Source organism: Patagioenas fasciata, chromosome 3, assembly GCF_037038585.1.
Source record: "Patagioenas fasciata isolate bPatFas1 chromosome 3, bPatFas1.hap1, whole genome shotgun sequence".
Classification (NCBI taxonomy): domain Eukaryota; kingdom Metazoa; phylum Chordata; class Aves; order Columbiformes; family Columbidae; genus Patagioenas; species Patagioenas fasciata.
The window spans coordinates 62,054,119-62,069,303 of NC_092522.1; the positions used below are offsets into that span (position 1 = coordinate 62,054,119).

General features: G+C 38.9%; 1 long non-coding RNA gene across 1 annotated transcript; it reads left to right on the top strand.

Moving 5' to 3' along the window:
* Window positions 1-750: 750 nt before the first annotated feature.
* LOC139827575 (uncharacterized) lies at window positions 751-9,379 on the top strand. The gene is made up of 3 exons (XR_011738363.1): window positions 751-1,564; window positions 1,694-1,863; window positions 2,530-9,379. It is a non-coding gene; the product is annotated as an uncharacterized lncRNA (long non-coding RNA).
* Window positions 9,380-15,185: the final 5,806 nt, after the last annotated feature.

The following is a 15,185-nucleotide window of genomic DNA, read 5'->3' on the forward strand; positions in this document are numbered from 1 at the left end:
GAACTTAATTTCTTCCTTGCTACTTATTTATACTTAGTAGCTGTAAAAAAGCTTACAAGTTCACTTGTTTGTGTTTTGCTATATAAACAGTTGCTCTTGGGTAGTTACTCTAACTTTGACAAGCTTCTCAATACCACTTTCACTAACACAAATGCAGGGCCTAAATAGTAATATTTGAACACTGACAGGCTCTTGGGGCTGTGACACCTCCCTGGGGAGACTGTTTCAGTGCTCCATCACCCTCTGGGTGAAGAACCTTTTCCTAATGTCAAACTTAAATGAGGGGGCTCACCCCAGCAGCCCACCGATCCCCTTCCTGGCCCCCCACGCACCCCCTCCCCACACAGCCCCTCCACCAACAGTCCTTTCTTTCCTCACAGCCACCTGCAACCAGGCTCCCTCCACGCACACTCCCCGCACCCTGACACACTTCACCCAGCACAACCGGCCTCAACCAAGGCCACGCCCACCCCCGTTCCCGCGCCCGCCAACAGCTCCGGCCTGGCCGTTACCACGGCAACGCCGCCTGCCCTCTCCCCGCCCCCTCAGCCCACTGGCCAGCCCACAGGGAACGGGCTGCTCCGCCGGCCAGTGAGGGGGCGGCAGACGGGCACTTGGCGCACGCACCAGCCAATCCGCCGCCGGGGCCGCAGGGCGGGTCCGGGTCCCCGCGTGGCCCACGGCTGCGCTGAGCGGGGGCGGTGGCGGTGGCCCCCCCAGTGGCTCTGAAGTGCTGGGAGCCCAGTCAGGGGTCCAGGGGTTCCTGGAGCACCGGTGGGATCCCGTCCGCAGGAATAAGCACCTGGGAGAAGCTGGGAATTGTCCCACTCGGAGCTGGAGAAGGAGGGAGAACCTCTGAGAGGCTGCGGGAAACACAACCTAGCTCTGTTTTCCTTCTGATAGAGGAATTGTCAGAAAAACTGTTGATCTTCACAAAGCGGCTTCCTGAGATCATGGCAAAGACCGTGTTTTCAGGTAGCTGAGACGGTCTCTTGCCTGGCTCCCAACCGCTATTAATAACACGCCGCGTCTCCTGTTATGTCTGTGTGGAACACCTGCCCTGGGACAAGGTGCGAACCAGGAGGAGAAATCACTTGTCATGCTGGCTTTGTTCTGGATATCAAGCCTTTACTGTCTATTGATGAGAAAACAAAAAAGCACATGTTTGTCAGACTGGATAGAGTAATGCCACTGGAATTTTTCAGTCTGCAGTGAGCCTGGACAGAGAAGTTGAGAGACTGGTCATGCTATTTCCACTTTTTTTTTTTTTAATTATTTTTTTCCTCTAAAAGCAGAATTGTCATAGTAAAATTATTGCCAGGCCATGACTCCCTCCTGCTCAGGGAGCTCCAGAGCACACTTGCTTTTCTGACATACGCTTGTAAATTGTACTTCTTGTATCACACACTGGTGCTGCTGCTCCTGCTGCACTTAAACAGCTGGTGAAAATTGCCCTCATTTCAGCAGCTGATAATCAGCCCCTCTCTTTGGGGCAAGACATCTAGCTGATGGAGAAAAACAAAAGGCTCCTTTTCTCCTCTTCCTTGACCACTCGCGGCATTAGGTGAGGTTTGTACAAAGGGTTAAAAAAGTGAGCTGAACTGTGCAAGTTGTTCTGGATATGCTAAATATTAGCTCCTAGTTCAGGGACCAATAATGCAATTTTTCTTGCTCTTTGTCTCTTTGTCTCAAGCTCTGCTACATTATGCCATCATCCAGTGCAAGGTTTGCTCAGTTTCCTCCTGCACAAGATAAAGTTCATTATTACATAAAGCTGAAAAACTTAAGGGATCAGCTGAAAGGCATCGCACCAAACAGAGGTGCAGGAGGTGCAGTACACATTTGACTTGCAACTTGCACAAGGTATAGTGGTTATTTTTTTAGTCCTTTATTTAAATGCAGTGTCATGTACAACATAATGAACTGTTTCCTAAGCAAAAAGAAATCAAGAATTTAAGGGGAGAGAAGAGAGGTGCCATATTCTCTAAATTACGTGGCATAGAATTACAGGTTCCACTCTCTTTTTAGTATAGTTTTAATTCTCTAAGGAGAGCAAAATTATCTTTAAAATGCATGGCTGTTTTTTCAAGCATGCTCTGATAAAAGCACTCTTTGATCTTTTTTTTGTTCTGAATATTAATGCTTGAGGTCTTCTCTTTCATCAGAGAATGCTAAAGAGATGGCTGTCAAAGAAAAAAAATATGATCTGGATTATGAAGCAGTGCATGGAGGAGCTTACTGCGACCGTGCACTGTATGAAAGTGAACAGTGCCATTTCTCTTCAAATGGAAGCAGTAAAGTTCAGTGCTTGGTGTGTTCAGCCTGTAAACCATTACTGCTGGTTGAAAAACAGAGGAAAGATGGATACTGCAAATACCCTTTTTTTTTTTTTTTTTTTTTTTATTTGTTTAGGAGTTGTTTTGGGAGGTCAGGGGGCTTTTTGCTAGTGGCATCATCTGTATTTTTAGTTTTAGTGGTATCGGTTGCATTTTTTTAAACTTATTTCATTTTGTTTGTTTGTTTTGGCAGCAACTGATCCACAGTGCTGTGAAGGGTCGTCCTTTGGTGAAGTTCCTAATGAACAACAGATGACCCAGTCCTTTGTGGACCAGATTTCAGAGTTCGGTGCTGTTTTGACATGGGAAGAAGAGGGAATCAGCACCTAAGAGCTGTTTCTTCTCGGCCATCCATACATGCTGCAGTTTTAATGCAGTGATCGAGATCGGTACCTTGGTTCTCCAACTGAAGCATATTAATAGTATTTTATCTCCACTAGTTATTTTATTATAGTCCAAAGTAAGTGTGTGGTAGGCTCAAATCAATAAACTAGAGAATTTTAAGAAACTGTCCAGACTTAAAAAAAAAAAAGTTAGTCCTTTTTTGTATATGAGTTTTATATTTAATGTATACCACTTCTTGTATTTTTTGACAAATTGTGTTCTCATTTGTGAAGATTTCTTTGGGGTGTTAATTTTTTTCCATAGATCATCAGGTAGTAGTAGCAGCAGCAGTATACTTTTTACTGATGCCTCAAAATTTGGATAATCTCACAATCCTTTTCTATCCAAAGGAGAAAATGAGAAGTGCACCCTTATGTTGCATGAAGTGGTGGTTTTAATCATGCACAGTTAAGCAAATTGTGCTTTTAAGTCTGCCTTTTACCTTAAAAAGTGCAGAAAGTTGTGTTCTGCAGCTGTGAGTAATGAGTATTTTCTGGGTGGGATGGGAGAGCTCTGTCTAAGTAATGATTGGGCCATATCCAGGATGAAGGGAGTGGAGACATCATCTCAGGTCACAGCACTGGGGAGGAAAATTTGTGTTGCACAGGACAGGCCCTAAATATGCTAGCGGAGCTGTTTTAGGGCAAGGCGTCCCTGCCATTCCATCTCTTTCCCCCTTAAATTCCAATGTAAGGAACTGGAATTCCTTATAAACCAACAGTGGTACCTGAATTCTGTGACATTTAAACTCTTAGTAATTTCCGTGTGATTAGCCTCTTCACCTGGCCTTTGACCAAGAGACAAGCCTGTTGAACACATTACATTGCAGGGAACAGAAAGACCTTCTTCTCTCTAAAAACCACGTACAGCTACATTGTTTGCATCAGGTACAGGTAGAACAGGGTGAAGGAAATTTGTAGTTTAGCAGCTGTTAACATTCAGTTCTCTTCAATCTCTAAGACCTTGGAGAGTGTTCTCGTTCCTCTTAAAGGAAAAAATCACTAAGTTAAGCATAAGGGCAGCAGTTCCATGACTAAGAAGTCAGCTGTAGAAAGTACAGCTCTTTTCTGAGGAGCTCGCTTAAACAAGACACATTTTTTGCCAATATTAGTGACTGAGAAAGAACTGAGATTCCATGCTTGTGCCTGACCATCTTCTTTGCCTCTTCTGTCAGGAGGGAAGAGATGAAGTAAAAGCAATAAGCTGACCAAAACATGAACATTTTGGTGATCTTATGAGAGTAAGTACTTCAGATACTTGAAAAATAGATACAAACAATATCTCTGCAATGCACACTGGCCAGAGATTCCTGTGCTGGTGTTTCATCCTTTCCTCACAGCCAGTGACAGTTGTCAAGCATTGAGTGTAGCTGGTTAGTGTAGATTCTAATCTTGCTGTCACAGCTCTTGCTGAGATGACACGCTGTTGACCTGGTGTGAGGCAGGCATGATGTGGCTTAATTCTGAGCATCTTAAATCAAGAAAGTGTGCGTTACTATTCTGATTGTATTTATTAGCGTCAGCCTGAAGCTGTTCAGTATGTTGTCCAAAAGGTATAGGATTTGTCTTGTCTGTTATTGAAAGTGTACTGTATTGTGTATTGCTGTTTACATGGAGGTTTTCCTGCAGGTGTTCAAAGTATCTTGCATCAGGGATTTGTTACAATTTCATTTTATTGTTCAGCAAAACTCGATGTATGTAATGAGCACTGTTGAGTATGTAGCACAGTAGGATAGAACTAGTGTAAGACTATCCTGTTTGATCGGAAGGGAAAGGTCTCTTTAATGGAGTCACCTACTGGGTTCTCTCGCTATCCAATACAGCAAAGTGTACAATGACCGTTTCACTAAATATTGCCCCACCGCCAGGAGGCTCTGCCCCTGGGCTCCTTGGATCTGGATCTCCAAGCATTGGCTTGCCTTGCTTCTTAAACTAACTCTTTATCTTTGGTCTTATGACTTAACTAATGACAAATGTAAAAAAAACGGTCTCTGATAGAAATACGATGTGGAGCATTTTTTTTTTTCTTTTTAAAAAAATATGGAATAAAAATAATACTTTACCCATCTTTGTTTCATACAAAAAGATTTTTCAGGACTGAAGACTGACCAGTAAGGGGAGCTCTTGCCAATATTTTGAACTGCTTTTTAAAAAATTGCTGCAGCATGGCCAGTAGTGGGTCAGAGACTTACTGTGCTTTGGAACATTAATGTATTTCTCTCTGGATGTGCTTTCAGCTGGAGATGAACATTCTACTTCAAGGGATGCTAGTAGAAAGACATATGCAGTAAGAGGTTTTGGAATATAGTAACTTTAGCTCTGAAATTTCTTCAACATTAAGTTATCCAGTATTTAGTTCCATTACATTAAAACGATATGTCTGTAATGTGATCTTCCCTTCAGATGTTACTGGTAGGTCTGTGCATCTCCACACCACTAGTCTGCTTTAGGAGTTACTCTGTATTGTTACATCATTTTTAGTAAGTGTAAATCAGAGGAAAACATTGTTGATACAGTCAGAAGCAACTTTTATTAATTCCTGTTTCCCTCTTTATTTCCTCATCATATGAAATGCATGTGTTTTTTAGGGTACCTGTTCCTCACTCCACGTCCACCATACTGTATGGAAGACACATACAAGAACTATTCAATCTTACTATATTTCAGTCTGCACTGGGGATTTTTTTCCTCTGTATCCCTAAGGTATTGCTAATAGTCCATAGAAATGAGACATATAGAAAGTTTTTCCCTGATTGCCCCCAAAAGTGAATAGCTTTATCAGTTTACACCTATATAAAGGTAGAATTCAGTGTGTTCTCTCAGCAAACAAACAAAGCCACAATACCTACCAGTGAAGTTTTAATGTGGTGGGGCGGGGCAGAGGGAGAACCCTACTACTTTGGACATTAGTGTCTGTGTTTTACATATAGACAGAAAGAATTTTCTCTTCTCTTATTGTATAGCAATAGTAAGAAGATTAACTGCAGAACAGAAATGGACTATAAAATTGCTGTCCAGTGAACAAATTTTAAAAGTGAAAATTTTAGAGTCTTATTGTTAGCTTTTAGCTTTTAGTGCTCAAGCAATTCTAGGTTTTAGTAACAATAGCAAGTATAAGGTTGTTGGAAGAGATGTGATTTTCAGATTAATATTTTTCTCTCACAAAAAAAAAGGCGACTCATAATACCCATGCGGAAATGTGCTCACACACACCAAAGAAAATCCACCCAACACCAAAAAACTCTGACAGAATTGATTAGCCATAAAACTAGCCCCTCAGGAAAGAAACAGCAAGCAAAATTTCTGGATAACTATAGATCAAAGGAGCTGTCTGTCAGAGTTATATAGTTGTTCACTTTTTCTATCACAGAAAAGATGGACCCAGTTGTAAATTACAGGATGTGCAGAATGATGGGTACACTTGCAGCTGTGAAGAGATCACTTGCAGATAAGAAAATATTGCACATTTCTACAATGTTGGCACTGTCCGCAGTGAGAGGTAAACATACTAAGCAAACCTCTATAATCTGTCAGCATTTTGTGTTGTGTTGCTGTTTTGAAGCTGGAGGAGTGAGACAGGAGGATGAAAGAGAAGGTAGGTAGGTAGGAAAGAGGGGAAAGGGTATTTTTGCCTTGTAACTAGTATTTCCTGTTAATTCTGAAATTGAACAAGATCACAAGGAGTGTAAGGACAAAATTAAGAGAGCGATTGCACTCAATTTTGTGTCCAAAAACGTACTTGCAATTAAGTAGAACTTAATTGATCTACAGAAGATCCTAAATTTATTGTCAGAGCCAACATATCACAAAGACTGGGGAAGGAAGTTTTCTTAATGTTATGCCTATTATTCTGCCTTGCTTCTGTCCTGAATGGGACCATTTTGCCATGTGGAATGATAATGTAGTTTTACTTCTTTTTAATCTCTGGATTCTTCCACATTGGCAACTTTATAGGGTATAAAATGTGTTTTGCATCTGTCTGGTATATATATCATTAGCTATATAGGAGATCCGGAAGCGATGAGTAAACTTGGAACCAGTGATAGCTTCCTGTATGATCAACCAGCTTGAAATTAAGATCGGAAAGAAAAATCTCTCTTCACCTGTAATATGAAGCATGCTCCCTGCATTTGACTTTGCTCTTAGTCTAAACCGAGACTAATTACATCTTTGAATTTTGGGAAATTTATAAATTCAGTATAAAAATCTATGAAAAAAGAGGACTGGTTTTGAGATGGATATTGACAAGCACAGCCATGGTGTGGTCAGCATGACAGAGGACAGTGACAGCTTTTTGATGCTGGCCAGGTTGCCATTTCGGCAGGAGCAGCTGCAAACAGCATTTGAGAGGAGCAGGAGAGCAGGGCTGAGGAGTGAGCAAAGCTAAGCATCTGAATAAATCTGTCAGGAGGACCAGAGAACCTGAAGTCTTGGAACTAGTAAACGTTTCCCCTTTTGGATTTGAGTAGTTGTGGTTTGTTTTTTGTGTTTTGTTTTGTTTTGGGTTTTTGTTTTTTTTTTTTTTTTGGTGTGTGTGTGTTTGTTGTTGTTGTTTGTGTGCATTTTTGTTTTGTTTTGTTTTTTAAGCCATTTCTGCCTATTTAGTCTTCTGTGTGACAGCAGGAACAAAAAGGAGCTGCAGGCTGTGTGAAGAAGGGATTCTGAGGGTGTATGTGTTTCAGAAGGTGGTTCCTGAAGTTTTTTGCTACAAGTATGAAAAACTAGACCAACCTGAAACTGCTTTTTAGATATGCAGAGTTATTCTAGCTCATTTATTTTTAAAAATGTACTACAAAACTAAAGGAACTATGAAGGTGCTGGAAAGAACTTGTATGGTTTGAATTGCTAACTGTCAGAAGCAACCTGCTATACCTCTCAATTTGAAACAGTGAAGGAGGCTTTCATGTAGTGGATTTTGTCATTATTATTATAGTTACTTGAAGATCATAACCACAACAAGTCATAGAAGCAAAGAGAGAAGACTGATACAAATGGCCTCAGTTTAAGATCAGTGGTCAGACATTGGCAGCACTTCCTCCTAGTTCAAGCTTAAGGTTAGTCAGTTGTGCCAGTATTTCAGTTTCTAGTAGTCAGAAGGCTTGTCTTGGGACATCTGGGTCAGAATCATAAGTTAGATATGCTGTTACTCTTGGGTCAAGGGAACATGGAAGTCTGGATTTTTCAGTCTCAAAAACCACTACACTCAAACCTGACAGGTACTTCTCTCCTTTGTCCTAGCACCCAGTATGTAATGATGGCAGTCATGCACATTTGCAATGTCTGTGACAAGATAAAGTAATGCACTAATGAAGTATCATGTACAATTAACAGAGTGAATGGATTTTAAAATTACAAAAATACAAATATGTATGAGAATAACTTGTATATGCACCAGTAGGTATTGAATGCAATTCATTTTAAGTGTGATCTCTGGCACCAAGTGATTGTTTTTAATGAAGCAGCCATTTAAACATATGTAAATTGTGTAACAAGTGTAGAGAACATAGACAAAATGTCAAGTCATTAGTTCAATTTCTTGCAGATGTTTGTGAGAAAATCATTAAAAAGTAATAAGTATACAAAGCAAATATTAGCAAGGCAATTAAGGGTTTGTTCATGCAAATGTGACCTTATTACCAAGTGCAGTGAACTTACTGCTCAGAGTTTTTCTGATAGCTTTCAGGACCTGATCATGTTGTATGTGATACTAAGCACTATGTTCAACAGTAATGTTTTTGCTTCTGCCTTACTACTAGAGCTGTGAAAATTAGTTCTCTCTGAGAAGGGAAGATGTTAAAAACATTATTTTGCTGAGATTACTTCACCACTTCAAAGAATGGTTCACCTCTATATTAACTAGTGGAAAAACAAAATGTCTGCCATTGCTCTATGGTTTTAAGCAGGTAACTTTCCTTTGCCCCAGTGTAGATTTCCCCATCTGTAAATAGGGATAAGAGTACTTACTTTTCTGCGACTGCTACTAAGCAGGACTGTGACCTTTCTTTGTATTCTGTCTGTACAAAATGCACAATGGAAGTCTGTCCTGCTCTTTGTTGGTATTAAAATAAGTATTCTCTAATAAAAGTAAACGTTGGGGTACTTCCTAACATAGATAGGAAAATATACATTCAGTCGTAGATGTTACTATGCTACTATGTTAGCTTACATGCCTGCATATTAAATCTTACTGTCAATCAAAGATTCTTAGGTCTTCATAGCATCACATCCTGGCCTAACCACAATTATGAATGACAGGTTAGGAATACTCTGTGTCTAATGTTTGTATATGTATATACACAAATATATATGTGTAGATATATATAAATACACACAAAAAAACCTCTGTGTGTATGTATATATGTTTATGCAGTGCATATATATAATCACTGCAGCTATGGCATACTTACCTCATGGGAGAAAAATACCCTTCCTGGCCCAACAATATTTGTTATGATTTAGGGAGGAAAGGGATGATTTTGCAATCCTTGTACTGAGCAGCATCACTGTAGGACTTGAGCAGGTGGTAGGGCTCTCAAGGGGGAACAAACACAGGAAAGTGGGTTGCTAATAAGGATAACCTGACCACTTTTGATATCTGGAACTTATTTTATGTCCTTTTAAAACTGAGATTAAAATTAACAGTGATATCCCTAATCAGGCATTCATGAAAGTACTTTTTTTCTTTGTACATAGATCTGCTTTTCATCATTGTATTATATTTTGCTAAAACCACAAAAAAAAAAGCCAAAAATCAATCAGTATATTCATTATATCCTTGCAGTGTATTTTCCCACTGTTAAATTGAGCTTGAAATTATTTTTTTTTCAGTGGAGTAAAAGGACTTACATATTTGATTGTGTTCTTTTGTAGGACTACCCAGAGCAAATGGATGTATCATGCTGTAATTGTGTTATTTTTAAAGAATTAACATTTGATTTTGCAGCAATATCTGTATTTGTTGTATCTTTTACTATGGAGGGTGAGAGTACAGAGGCTGATTATTTGGAAATCTGGTGATAAGCTGTTGTTAGAATTCTGGTGTTTAAAAACTTGAATATTTTGATGGCTTATCTCTTACTCTTTCATGTTTTTTCAAGAACTCTCTTTATTTTTGTATTTGGGTTTTGTCTCCATTGAATTTTGCAAAAAAGAGCATTGCTTAAGCTTTGCTGTCCTCATACTTGAACTTCTCATGAGACCACACTTTGAAATTGTAAGTTTTGAAGAATGTATATCTATATGGCATGGATTTCTGTAGATTTAAGCTAAAAATATATCTATCAGCCATTGAAACACTTGTCTGAAAAGCCTAGGGACCTTGGAAGTGTTTCCACCAGCTGCTATTTATTTTAATATTCTAATGTAGGCTTTGCTGAGAAAGTTATATTAATTGCTTTTTATATTGTAGAGATATTTGAAGGCTCACTTTGAACTAGGGTTTCATAATGCTAAACATCTTAGAAAATGTGTGAGAAGGGGTCCTAACCTGATGTAGCAAATGAAATAGGCAAAAATTGACCGTGTTTGTATAATAGAGTAACGTATAGATAGAACCATATCTGTCTCTCCTGGCCATTCTCTGTAACGATTTCAGGTTTAATTTGTCACTCGTCAATGTAATTGATCACAACTGTATGCAGTATTCCAGGTGAAGTCTCCCCAGTACCAGTGCAATAGTGTTTATATTCCAGATTTCTCTTGGAAAAAATACTCCCTAGATGCTCCCCTGAGAGTATTAGCTTCTTTCATGATCTCAGCAGATTGATGCCTTATGTATATTCTGCTGACTGGCAGATACAGATGATTTTTTTTTCTCCTCTCTTTTCAGTTGATGCCTTCAGTTTGAAATGAACATTTATAAGTCCTCCAGTTCATGATCTTGAACTCTGTGCTATCGTATTTCATCAAATGTTTTTATTAGTTTGCTTCTCTTGGTTGTCCGTTCTTTTCTGAATGATATATATTCTGGTTCTAGTCTGTACTGTTGCTTCTCAAGTTTGTGTCATCAGCAAATTTTGTTAGTACACTCATGTTTTTGTTCGAAGGTCAACTAACAAAAAATATTTAAAAGGTCAGTATCATGACTGATTGTTCAGGGACTCTATATAAAGCCTCTTCAGTCTGTTTTCTTTGGAGCACCATCTACTGCCATCCTTATTAATTTCCTTCCCTTGCCATCTGTACTAATCCTCATCTCTTCAGTTTAATTAATGTCTCATGTGGCACCATTTGAAATGTTAAGTAATGCTAAAAAATACACTAATATACCCCTTGTTTAGCACATCAGTTATCTGACAAAGGAAAAATACAAGAGTTGCATTTCTACTCAACTTAGTATTGTCACATTTTCTGATTCACCAGTCTTTGTTCATCCCTACAAAAATCTTTTCAAACCCTTATATGCCATTCATACCAGATAGATAACTCTGAGTTTGCCCTTACTTTTCCCTTTCTTGAATACAGGTACAATGTCGTCTCCTATACATTCTAGGGTCCGCAGACTTGATGTTAAAAAGTGTTGCTGCTTTTAATATGTCTGTTCTTTTAGTATCCTGTGATGATATCTTGTTTTCCCTGTTCAGGTTACTTTAAGCTACTTTTAAAAGGATGAGGGGAACTATACGTGGAAGGTTGGAGCTGGTTCCACAACAAAAACGAGGCAGAAGGAAGCTGGAGTGAACAGCCAAACATCTGGAGAGTTTGGTTAGTCATCAGCCAGCCTGGCTATTCTCCTCAGCTGCTGAGGAAATCCTCACTATTTTGGGGAATCTGTCCAGGCAGGCTCACTTGTTTCTCATTTCTCTGGTGTATTCCTCTGCGGTGGAGGAAAACTGCAAGGTTAGGTACATCAAAAGGAAAGGGCCTTTTGGAATCAGTTGAGAGTATAAAGCAAACAAAAACAATTCAAGTTTCCATGTGTAAAAATTATGAGTGAATAGATTTGCATGTAAAAAAAGTGAGCAAGTCTCCATGCAAAACTCTCCAGTGCATTAAAAATGGGATAGTCATTCATACTGGAAATCCAGATAGAGGTGAAGGAGGAAGATAGAGGCAAACAACAACAGTTTACCTGTGTGAAACAAGACATTTAATGAGTACCTGTTCTAGTTCGGGTCCTGTGAGGTAGTGTTCCGCAAGGTGAACTGTTCTTGCCCCCTTTTTTTTTTTTTTTTAACAACGCATGAAGGCAATCTGCTATTTTTTTCTTTTGAGTGTTTAGATATTTCTCAGCTTCCGTTTCTTTGCTGAAGAACTGAGAAACTGGAGTGAAATGATGACATGCTTTCCTTTGAGTTTTAGGCTTCTTGATTGTGTATCAGATGTACTTGAGTAGGGAGCCCTTTAAAATCTTTGCTTGATCATTTTTGTTATTAGTAATATTTAATTTTAACAGCTTGTAATGGAAATAAACTTAATTAAAAGGCTAAATTTCAATGCCTTTATACTGATTAATAGTACCACTGATGGACTTTGGGTTCAAAAGAAAACTAGCAGAAACATAGCAGAACATAGGAGGGGCAGGGACATCTGAAGAAATCCATCAAGTACTGCCAGCCAGAGACATTTCAGGTTGAGCAACTGAAATTGGAGAAACTTGGTCCAACTCAGGAGTTGCAGAGTAGCAATGCTGATGCAGTCTTCTGAAAAGTCACTGGCCACCAACAGCAAGGGCAGTCATGGTCTGATGGAGGCAGCTCTTGTAGATCATCAATGCAATGAGAGGTGTGAACAGGATTTCCCTCTACATCTCTTGTTCTAGACTGAAGTAGAATAAAATAATTTCTGTTGGCAGTTTAAATAGAATTTATATGAAGCTTTTTTCAGAAAGTAAAGGCAAACTTTCAATGCAAAGACCTCAGTCCTGCAAACACTTAGGCACATTAGTTTGTTGAACTTGAAGATGTTGATAAGTTTTTATAACAGTGAGGCTTGCGTGTGAATTTAACTGCATGCCAATGTTGAATTCATTTTGCTTACCTGCTAATGATTATGTCTGAAAGAGGCAAGAACTTTTTTTTTTTTTTTTTGTGGAAATAGGCCACTTTCCCCTTGGGTAACTCAAGAACTGGTTTTAGTTTTTCCTTTTTCCTACCTTAGTTATCTGGACTTACTAGATCTGCATCTTTAAATAAAACTGCCTTTGGGAGGAGATTAATTATGAAGAACATCCCCAAAAGAGACTTAAAAACTCCCCCCCCAACCCCAAAAAAGCCTCTGAGTTAAATTAAGGGATTCAAAAGAATCTTGGATACATTTGAGTTTTTAGGTGTGCTTCTCCTTTATTATGGAGCATATGGAACACTTCTGGGAAGTGATTGTATGATTAAAAAAGAAACTGCCCTTGACTTTATGTATAAACAGTATAGAGAGAGCTATCAGCTTACCAGTTTGGGGAAGATAATGCCTGCAGAAATCATAGTTTTGACCTTTGCAGTGCTGATGTTGCTTGTATTTGGAAGACAACCAAGTCCTGTGCTTTGTTTTCTGTCCCGATGTATCCAAGCTGTATAAATGAGCATGAATAGAGTGAGCTTGTGAATGGGAAAGAAATAATAAAAAGTGAAATGACATGGGGGGAAAAAGTGTCTGCAGCGAAAACATTGAATGTGAGAGAGTGTGAATATTTTACCTGTAGAGAAAAAAAATCAAGATGTTCTGGTTGGGCAGACTAAGGAAGGTGAGTTGAAGAAATAGTTTCCTTCTGTTTTCTTTTTCAAATCAAAAATTTTCACATTCCAAAAAGTTCACATAGTTGCTCATGTATAAGTAGGATTTATCATCTGCTTTCATGAATGGTCATAGCTGATTATTTTAAAGGTGTCTGCCTTTAAAAAAAAAAAGGCATTATCAGAGATCTTTCTGAAAAAGGGGCCAGCCTTTGGTTCTGTAGAGGGAAGGGCTGTTAATATGAGAATAATGGTTTATAGAAATGGACAGATGTTGGAGTAACTGCTTACTCTCACAGCTGGTAAGCTATAAAAGCATTGGCCTGGCCATGATTAAAATGAATAGAGCTGAGTTCCTTTTGAAGACACATGTGTCTTATTGTCTTTGACTTTAAAATCACAATGTTCCAATAGTAAGAAGAAATTTACAAACTTTTCTGTAAAGTTTCTTGACTGATCTCTTATTATCCTGTCAAGTGGGATAGGTAACTAAGGTTTTCTTTAGATCAGTAATACCAAGAAGTGAGTAGAGAGACAACTTTAAAAAAAACCCCAACTTTATTTTAGGCTTAATAATAAAATTAAAAATGTTCTATAATACGGTGTTTTTGGTAAACACCATTTTAGGTTAATGTCTCTGTGAATTTGTGCTGCTGAAGTTGCACTAAACATTCCAGTTGGACTGCTGAAATGTTTATGCTTTTAGCTCCATAACATGATGAACCGGTGCTTTGGGTAAAGCTCATTACACTGTAGGAAGACATGGAGTAGACTAGTGAAGGAAAAGGCGGTCTCTCCCCTTTGAGATATGTTTTTTATGTGTCTTTTTCTTAAAAAAAAATACTTTGGAGCATGAATTAAGAGTGTTTTAAAATGCTTTATTACCTTAAAGGTGTTCTTTGAGTAACAGGAAAAGTACAAAATAGTAGTTGCACAGAACTGGGCCATGCAGTAGTGGTATTTCCCTAAGTGTGATCTCTCTCTCTGTATTTGTAGAGCGGCAGGCAAGTTAAAAGAGCATGTGTTATTGCTATAAATAATAGAGGTTTTGACTTGTGTTTTCACCTTGCAAGCTGAGGCCTTGTCTTAACTGCAAGGATGCTCCTGGGTTCCAGTCACTTGGATTACAGACTTGATTTGAGATTGCTGTTTCTCCCCTGCTGCACATGGGTGAGTGCTGTAGTCCGCCCCTGATGTGGAGTCAGGTCTTGCTGATTCAGACACATACGAAAAAGATGGGGAATTGCTCCCCCATTGCGAGGTTTGAACATAGCCTGAAGTATCTGGTTCTAGTTGTATCTTTTGTGTATATGTGTGAATTTAGTTTTGGAAAATAAATATGTTGATAGAATGAGCTGCAGCAATGATACAAGAGTTCATCTTCCTGTGTGTTTTTCTTCAGTCCTCAACATGTGCAGGATGGGTAGGACTCCTGCAAGTCATGGTCATAGTTTGTAGAGTCTGGTGAACAACTACCGGACAGTTTTCTCTTGCGATTATGAACCCAGCTATGGAAAACTCCTTATGCAGCTGAGAGGAGAGACTAGTCACCAACACTGTTACACTGTGCCACTGGTGTAGAGAACAGGATTACAAACAGGGTTAAAGCTGAAGTTGTGTTTCGGAAACCTCTCTGGGGTATCTTTTACTGTACTTCCTAAAGTTATAATAACTCTTATGACTGCCTGTAAGTTAGGAATTGAGTTAAGGCACAGATGCTTAAGGTAAATGCAATAATTCAGTGATACAATGGTTTTAACTGTCTTGGCTACTTGAAATTTTCTAGTGAAGTAGTAATC